The sequence below is a fragment of the Amphibalanus amphitrite genome, unplaced genomic scaffold (genome assembly GCF_019059575.1).
Source record: "Amphibalanus amphitrite isolate SeventyFive unplaced genomic scaffold, NRLGWU_Aamphi_draft 001367F_arrow, whole genome shotgun sequence".
NCBI lineage: Eukaryota > Metazoa > Arthropoda > Thecostraca > Balanomorpha > Balanidae > Amphibalanus > Amphibalanus amphitrite.
Genome location: NW_024882860.1, coordinates 98,313 through 108,127, shown reverse-complemented (window position 1 = coordinate 108,127; position 9,815 = coordinate 98,313).

The following is a 9,815-nucleotide window of genomic DNA, read 5'->3' as shown; positions in this document are numbered from 1 at the left end:
TGCGTTGATCGCAGGGGGTGCCTACTCTTCTCAATAAACTCGGCATTTTAAACCATAAAAAACACACTATCCCCTCTCCCTCTCTCTCTCCCTCTCCCTCTCCCTCTCCCTCTCCCTCTCCCTCTCTATGTTCCAGCAGGCGGCTAGCCTTCAAATCGGGTCGTTGTCTAATATCTCCCTCGGCCTCTTCGGGACAGCCAGCCGTGTTTGCTTCAGAGTTCAGAAGGAAATGTTGAGAAAAGTTGACGAGCCTCATGTAGACACACTGTGTACATAAGCTTAATATAATGAGTTATTATATATATGAGATATATGTAAAATATGCTTATGATAATAAAAATATGCAACGACATAGGTAACGTTTAATCGGGAGCGGGACATTAGGTAAACCCATGCAGTTCAAGGTGCGGGGTGCTTTTTTCAATATATGCTTGTAATCTTTCCCATACCTGCTACATTGCATGATTAAATCGAGACATCTAGGCATTTAAACGGCACGTGCACTGTACCACACTTTTCAAAGTTTAATGCAATGCTTTAATATTACAAGCCGTGTGGTTCAAGGGGTGTGGTTAAACACGTTGAACCACACGGCTGCTGACGTCACTATCATACGTTGTGAGCTTTTTGACAGGTATGGGAAACACCTTCCAGCCCTAAGGCCGGGAATTCAATAAATGTCACCTCGCTTTTTTTTTTAGCAAACTCACCTCGGGCCTAACGGCCCTCGGAGTTTTCGCTAAAAAACCTCGGTGACATTTATTGAATCATCCCGGCCCCGGGCAGGAATATATTCACACTCGCCTGAATTTAGGTGCTCGCAGAATAATTAGGCACAATGCGTTCATAAATATACCTACGCTATTAGGTTCTAAACTTTTATATCGAATAAAAATGAACACAAATGGATTTTTTGGCTTCGTTCGCTCTGGCTTGACGAACTTCGTTCGGAGACGAGCGAATGCGCAAAGCGAAAATGGTGCTTTTGTCTTTTTGTGTCGTTGTTTTCATTTCTTTTTATTTTCATGTGCTTTTATTATAGTCTATGAAATAGGTACGAGCATAAATTTTGACAAGGCGCCTCCAACAGCATCTTTTTAACGACTTTCTGCACTACAACTCATTTCATCAGTAGATTAGGATGACGTATCTGAAAATATTTTAGCTGCGATGTTTATGGCACGTTTACTGGCTCGCCTTTTCACACTAGCAGCCAAACTCATAAATAAAAAATGTGAGGGCTTGTTTTGTCCTTCTTAGCAGACAAACAAGTTCCTACGTACAAGGAACCTGTTTCGCCAGCTATCCACCAGGTATCCTGCCATGTTCCTACGTTAAATTCCCCTTCTCCCTTGTCTAAACAATAGAAACAAAGAAATTTAAACGAAACGGAGCATATTTTACTCTAGAACGAGCAAAAAGAACTGTTTAGAAACATAGATAATTATAATAAATGAAAGGAAGTGATGCCTGATGCAGGGAGCGAGCGCCGAGCACGCATTAGTAGGTTATAAGAAATAATATACCTACATTCCATTCACTTTTCAGAAATATAGATATTTTTACCTATGCCACATAACTGTGTATCTGTTAAGCGGAAATTGGGCTAGCGCAGTTACCACACAAAGGACCAATGATAATCAGAAGCGGAGGGCCACGAGACGGTGAACCGTTTGAACAAGACGGCTCCGTTTTCTTCCAGTTGTAAATGCCGAAGCTCATCTCACACTGAACAGGGCACAAAGGCCGTATCAAGTGTGGGGGCGGCGAGGTGCGGCGAATGGGGCACAGATTAACGCAGGGGCGGCACAAGGGGAAGCGGGCCCGAGAGACCGCCAGCAGGGACGACAGGGCTATTTATCTGGCGTGACGGTGCAGCGGCAAGGCTGGCTTTGTGCGTGCGCCCACACGGCAGCGGCTGCAGCCTCTTGGATACTGCACTGGGGTGAGAGTGGTCGGGGCTTTGACCTGAGGTCGGCGGTTTGGTGAGGTCAGTTGTGCTGCAGTGCGGACTGGGTCAGTATGCCCTGGGCTCGGCCACTGGGACGTCCGAAATATGCAATGCAATCGACAAAACGGTGGCCAGGTAATTTTCGCAGTCACTTCCTATCAAAGCATCGATATTCCACGCACATGGAAAGACTCAACTGCCTATTATGCCTAGTGCCTAGGTAGGTACACATGAGTATTCGGGAACTCGTATAGGTATACGTCAGTGCCTAAAGGGAAGACTGGGGTTATTTTTTGCTTCAAAAAGGTGGCACAGTCCACGCAGATGGCATAGAGAGCGTGGTGTCTGTTTATACCTAGCGTCTGTTTAATCGATGTCGATCAATTACCTACAACGAAAATGTTTGATCAATATCGGTCGAACGGCTGCTAACGATTAGTGATCATTTAACCGCTAACGGTTAGATCTATGTAAACAAATGTAGTGCCTATACGTAGGTATATGTAGGTATATTTAAGAATTAAGATCAGGTTCAAGATGTCAAGCAAGGCAAAGACGCCAACGGAAATTTGTTTTATTTCGACTGGAAGAAAAATCTAGGCATACCTAAAGCCTATATACCTAAAGCATACCTATGTATATCTAGGGTATAAGAGGCACAAAGTGCGATTGATACTTTCAGGAATCGGTTGAACTGTGATGCGTATTATTAGCTTCAGTTATAACTTCTGCATATGGTATATTTGATCGTCAAACAGAAGCGCTATCGCAGAGCTCGAAAAAATGTGATGTAGATACACAAAACTAATTGTCCTGAATACAATAATACTATTTAAATTTTTACCAGTTGCCGCCACATTGAGAGCGGGTTATGTCTATGAAAGGTGCTTATTAATCGATCACGGGAAGGAATAAGCCCTGAAAGTTTCTATATGAATTGGCAGCTCCTGCTAAATAATACAAAGGGCAACGAATTCGATCGCTGCTGGCAGTTGCACATTCAGCTAACTTGACTTGACTCATCATTTAGGGCCGGTTCAGTTGACTGTTGAATGTTGATGGTGCTCTCAGCCGTTGGCCAGCCGTCCAATTCCGTCGCCCACTTCCCGTTTGAACGCAACGGCCGCTGCTCCCGCCCGTGTCGGCGGCGTCTGAGCAGCGCGTCTGGCGCAACCGTGACTCACGACTCACGAACGGCTCACGGCCGCGCGCGCCGACGGCGACCCGCGCAGGGCCGGCTATCTCAGGCCGCATCGCCTCCGCTCGTCAACACTGACAAAGGCTATCGCCCCGGCGGCACACCGGTCCGCCCCCACATCACCAAATAGAGAATTTCAAACGCCGGTCAGCGGAGGGGAGCGGCGGTGCGGCGCGGCGGCCGGCGCAGCTGCGGTGCGGGGGACGGGGAGCTTGCACCGGTCGGGGACGGGGGAGCTTGCACCGGTCACGGGATGGTCGCGGTCGGCCGGCGAGACTGGAAGGTCGGTCAACCTTTGTCCGGTGCGGCGGAGCGAAGGGCGAGGCCTTTAACTGCCGGCTTCTAGGATGTGGTGAGACTGGGAAACAGTACAAACGGCCAGCCGGCCACCATACCAGGGGATGTGTGGGCAGCAGCCACGTGGTGCTGGAATCGGCTGACCTGGCAGAACGTCCACTGCCCGCTTACCTATGCCTTGAAAAAGTTGTGCATGTTCAACTTAACCGCTGGAGCAATGGATTTGCTTTAACCGTGACACTTTTGGGACAAAGGGTTAGTCTATACCGTAAGCAATGATCTTGTGGATAATTTTCTTTTTAATTCCTTTGACGATTTCCCTCCATTGCTGCGAAACCTGTTCAACCTTTCTTAGTTTATGATTGAAGTGAATAAACCTACCGTTTTATATTTCACATAATCATGAGTTGCCTATGACCATATTATCACAAATCATTACATCATTGTTTGCTCTTTTTTCACAATATTCTGATGATATCTGACAGTTTCCTTACTGAAAGGCTTAGTTTAGTGTTTTATTACAATTGCTATTCTATTATGGCACACTCCAGTCAATATCGACTAAATTTATTTATACAAAACTGAAAATTTGCACACCGTTGCTGACCCAAAAGACCAAACGACCGACCGAGAGTGACCAACCGAACCGACTGACCGAGAGTGACCCTGACCGACCGACTGACCGTCCGTACATACGGCTCTCGCGAGATTAAGCGGTAGGTTTTTCACTTTTACATTTCCGGCTATATCTCAGAAACTAATCGATCTACGATGAAGCCATTTTACACGATCATGGCCGGCTTGTGAAACAACAAGTCGATCGCATCTTCAACACTTAAAAGCTTAACCCGCGACCCACTACTGGGGGGGGGCTATTTATAGCCCCCCTCCCGTTTTTCTGCAATAACTTCCAAACCGCTTGACGTATCGACGCCAAACCTTCAGTACCTTCGGCTGCATCAATTTGACACCTTGTGTCAAAATTTGAACTTCGTACCTACCATAGATCGGCCGAAAATGACGTCAGAGTGACGTCATGTTCGGCCGATTTCGACGCAAAACATTGAACCACGGCAATCGCTCCCAAGAGCTCAGTTTTTAAGCTAGATCCAATTTCTTTGCATGAGAGGACTCAGAACAGACTGCACTATCAAACTGCAATCTCGGATTTTCAAAGTTTTGAAAATTTCGAAAATTGTTTATAATAAAATTCAAAATTTACACTTTTACATTTTTTTTCAACTTTTTTTTTATTTTTCGAAAAAAAAAACGGAATATATGTGATAGAACGCATTATTATGACTAACTCTAGCAAGTTTTTGCTAAATATCTTCAAAAATAGTCAAGTTATACGCATTATTGCAAAATATTAACAATTATTAATTTTTCAAAAAAAAAATTCAGCATGAATTTGACATCGTACGCCAATATAAATAGCACCATCGTGTTCCTGAGCTCAAACTGCATCCAATAGATACCTTTTTTGTTAAAAAATTTTAACTTCAAAATTTGACCTTTTATGACCTGAAAGTGACCTGACCTAAGCTAAATTTGACTCAAAATGATCTTGAATGACACATACGACATCAAATTCGAAATCTTTGGCCTAAATGGACCATAAAACATGTGTCACGTGACCGACGGATGATATAATATTTTCGTGACCTGTGATGACCTGACCTTGACCTGAAAATCACAGTACAAGTTTGGTACCCTCAGAGTATCTAGAGCATCTGTTCACGAGTGTGTGAACCAAAAATGAGCCTGATCTGACTTGGAAGACGGCGGCCAGAGCCCAAAACGTGAAGAAGCCAAAATGCTAATAATTTTTAATTTGACCTGACCTGTGACGTCATTGGTGACCTCGAGGTCAATGAAATTAGGTTTTGCTCGACAGTTTTTCCGGGGCTATCAGACACCGTTTGAATTTTGACGATCGGTCCAGTAGTTTTGGAGTTAGGAGGGGGGGGGGGCTATGAATAGCCCCCCCCCCCCCCCAGTAGGGCGTGTTATACGCAGACCCCAGTGGGGCGCGGGTTAAAACAGCGAAGATATAGTCTGAAGCACATACACTAAATTTTCTAGGTGCAAAACCTACCGCTAAAGCCCGCGAGACCTGTACGTCCGTCCGTCCACCTGACTGTGCCCTTATCCGCCCGTCACCTCCTCACACAGCTCATTCAAACGTCCGGTCCCAGTTGTCCGCAATGTCCAGTGTCCATTGTCCACTGTCCACTGTCCAATGTCCATTCTACAGGTCTCTGACCGTCATCCGACCCAACCTCCATCAACGATCACAGCCGTCCGACCGTTCCTCTTTCTGACCCCGGTCGGAATCTATCGACCGTTCGACTCGATTGTCTACCGGACTTGACCACAAGCGTTTATCAGCAAGAAGGAACTCGTTCCCTGATTCCCCCGGTCGTCTACCCAGGCAGCTGTTCTAGTCCAACGTCTAGCCCAGTGCGAGGGCGTCTCTCGGTACTGGGCGGCGGTTACTGGTCAGACCGTTCTGTGTTCAAACGCCGGCAGAGCGACGGTTGGGAGCTGTCCCAATATGGTCCGGGGGCTGCAATGCATGGGCCGTTTATTGACATGATGCATGTGCATTGTTATGCAGCGCTCACTGTGGCGCTCTGCTGCCTTTCGAACAGAGGCGAGAGGTATGTCCGACTCTGTCTATGCCAACCGCCAATGTTTTCAGTAAATTAAAAGGTATTGCTGATTTAATAAAAATGCATGAAGAATGGTTGGCTCAAGTTATTGAATTGTGAACATGTGTGGTAAAAATGAACACTTTGCGAACCGTATATTTTCGAGTCTGATCAGGGAGAACTGTAAAATGACTTGCTATTCATGCGTAGAAAGTCTTCTTAGAGCTGTAAATAGTCGAAGTGTTCAAAAGCCATATGACAATCTATTTAATGTCTGTTTATCATCTCAGTCATTTGATATGCATGCTTTCTTCGACGTTTGAATTATTTTGACGTTAAACGGCTGGAACCAACAACTTACACTGATAACACACACTTGCATTTATAATGAAAATTTACTTATTTTACACTCCTCTGTACAGAAAAAAAGAATACTTGCTTTAGTACCACACAGTTACCTGCTAAATAGAAATATGTTGCGGTATTCCATTTAACCCGCGCCCCGTTGGGCTCTGCCGAGCAACGCGCCCGGTTGGGGGGGGGCATTTTGCCCCCCCCCCCTAAGATCTCGAGAACCACGCAACATAGCGACAAGCGGTAAACGGCGTTGGATAGCCCCAACGGGGAACTACCTTGTGACCCAATTTTATTGACCTAGGTCAAACCGATGACGTCACAGGTCAGGTCAAAGGTCCAATTTTCACCGTTTACAGGCACTTCAAGAAATGCGTTGTAAAATCGAGTAAAATGCATTTCATTGAAAATCATCGATGGGGAAATGTTCTTCAAACACATATTTTGCTATTTGAGGTCACTGATACCAGGTCAGGTCACAGAGGTCAGGTCACGGGGGGGTCACAATATGAAAGTGTCGTGTGATACATGTTTTATTATCCATTTTACATGACAAATGCGATTATATGGGTCAGGCAGCCTTTGGGGCCAGATTAGATCACGTTTTGGTCAAGGTCAGGTCAAGGTCAGGTCAAGGTCAGGTCAAATTAGGTCAAATTTCAAAGTTAATATTTTTGCATAAAATGGGTATCGAATCGATGCAGCTTGTCACGGGGAGTTCAATGGTGGTCTTTGTTTTGCCGTACGTGGACTAGAATTGCTAAAAATTGAGTTCAAAAATTTGACGTCATCATTTTTGAACAGTTTTTTCGCTATAACTTGGCCAAAAACGAGATATCGATCTGAAATTTGGTATGTATATAGAAGAGCGCTGGGACTATTACATATATTCCGGTTTTTTTTTCGAAATTCGGAAAATTTTTGGATTTTTTCAAAGTTTTTCTAAAAAAATCAATTTTTTGAATTTCTTTTGGTCAAAAACCGAAAATTTTGAAAATCCGAGATAGCAGTTTTGTAGCGCCGCTTTTTGTCTACTAGACCATATAAAGAACTTTGAAATTGCTTGATAACTGTAGATTTGGTGAGCGTTTCAAGATTGCATGTTTTTTGCTCATTTTTGCTCGAACATGACCTCAGTTTGACCTCAATAACTCCTGACCTAAGGTGACCTAAGACTTGAAATTTGGTGTGAAGGTGTCAAATTGATGCCCGGGAAGGTACTGAAAATTTGGCGGCGCTGCGCGCCGCCGTTTTCTTGTTATTTAGGAAAAACCACAGGGGGGCCAAAATGGCCCCCCCAACGGGGCGAGGGTTAAGCAACTGAGCCTTTAACCACATCAAATAACTCTTTTTAAGACGTTTTGTCATTTGTTCTTTTACTCGTAGTTGTTAATTACTGATTACTGACTACTGTTGTTAAATATTTCCGTTCTGGATAAATTGTCGTCACGCCTCGCTGACAGTTTAACCGATGCCGGTGGCCGCAGGTCGCCCCGCCGTCAGTCGTTCGCTGCAATGCGTCACCGTGTTACGTAGTTCGGGGCGCTCGAAGGCAGCAGTACGGGAGTCAAGGTCAGTGACTCAACGGAGCGATGGCGACGCATGACGTTCGAAAGTTGATACAGTCTGTGATAATCCTTGCTTTAGCAGTTAGCAGTGATCAATATACCCGTTGGTCTGCTGCAGTATGAGCAATTTAGCCAGATATCGCAACCTGCAGTTGTAATGTCATATTCCGTTTCCAGCGAAATACGCATATGCGAGTGGCGAGTGGCAATAATTATGAACACGTAACGTTTTGCTATATAGCATTCATGCAAATGTAGCAGGAATGGTTTGGAATAAGTTAACCTTATTGCCAGCTGGGCGGGTTTGGCCTCCGTTCTGGCTGTGACGCATTTCTTACAAGTATGATTTAACCTTCGCCGGTGTGTGTGTGTGTGTGTGTGTGTGTGTGTGTGTGAGCGGGGGGGGGGGGGGGGTGGGGCGTTTTTGGCCAGGCCACACCTGCCAGTTTTTTTGCATGTGTAAAAAACCGCGGTACACAGGTGAAACTTGCTACAGCTTATGATACATCAATTTCGCACCGTGTATGAAATTTTAGACCACATGTCACATAAAGTCAGGTCACGTTATGTGTCCACTAACCATGCCTTTGAAACTTTATGATTCTGTCATTCCTACAGTTTCACATCCTAGAGGTTAGAAACACGGGCTGTTGTATGAGGAAATCAGTACCAACAATTTGTGTGTCTTCGAATTTTGATATCGGCAACCTTTAAGGTCAGATCAATTTACGGCCTCCCCGCCCTGTTAGGGTAAGGCTGCTTATTAGCGACCCTTTCCTATTTACGACCCACCTCCCTGCAGAAAAACTGGTGAGAGAAATCGGGGAGAAAACAATGTCATAGGACTGCCGCCCATACATTGCTTAGCAATCTCAATTCTTTTCCGGTTGTCGGTGCCTTTGTTGAGACGTTTTAGGTGAGTTTAAATAAAAATAGCCATTTTCTTATCCAAGCTGTGTGTAGGTATTTGTGCCATGTCTGATGAAAGCGGTGCACGTTTTAAGATGATGCACCTTCTTTATTCTGAATCGACAATCATTTTTCAATTGATTGCAGCATAGTCCCGTAGTAAATCGCTTGGATGTGCACTGCATGGTGGTTAAAGATGTGTCCCATCCCAGCCCATATTTCCTATTTGCTCCCGACATAGTCGCAGATAGCTAAATAAGGGAAATACTTGGGAAAAGAGAGAATGGAAAATGAGAGGTTGCTGAAGCTTGCGATGTGTGGTGGGTGATACCAATTGTCATGGCAGACTGCATGGGGGTGCTGAATGCAGCGCGGGCCTCCAATACAATACGGGATAGCCTAAAAAAAATGGGTTTCCGCCCTATTTTCGCCTTTGGTGCATTACGTGATCAGCTTCCACAAACATAAACATTGTGGCTAAATGCTCCTGTTCCAGTGATTAAGTGCTTTGCCTATATGCTATATGCATCTTATTTCATTTTTTCGAGGGTAGCATTTTTCGCCATTTATACTAAGGGGAAACCCATAGACCTATTAGCGACCCCCACCGGTCACTAATAGGGACGAGTCCCTATAACCGTTTTTTTTTGCAATGGTCTGCCAAAATGCTCTACAAATAAGTTTGTGGATATTGGGGCAGACAATGAATAGATTCTGATTGGAAAATGAAGGATATCTCCAAAAATCAATCCAGGAATACAGTGGCACCCATAAAGCGTGCACAGTTACGGACGGCTCAAACTAAGGGGTCGCTAATTAGGCACCTTACCCTACACACAATAGGTAAGCGACAAAGTAGACTCATGACGTACATAACACCACTG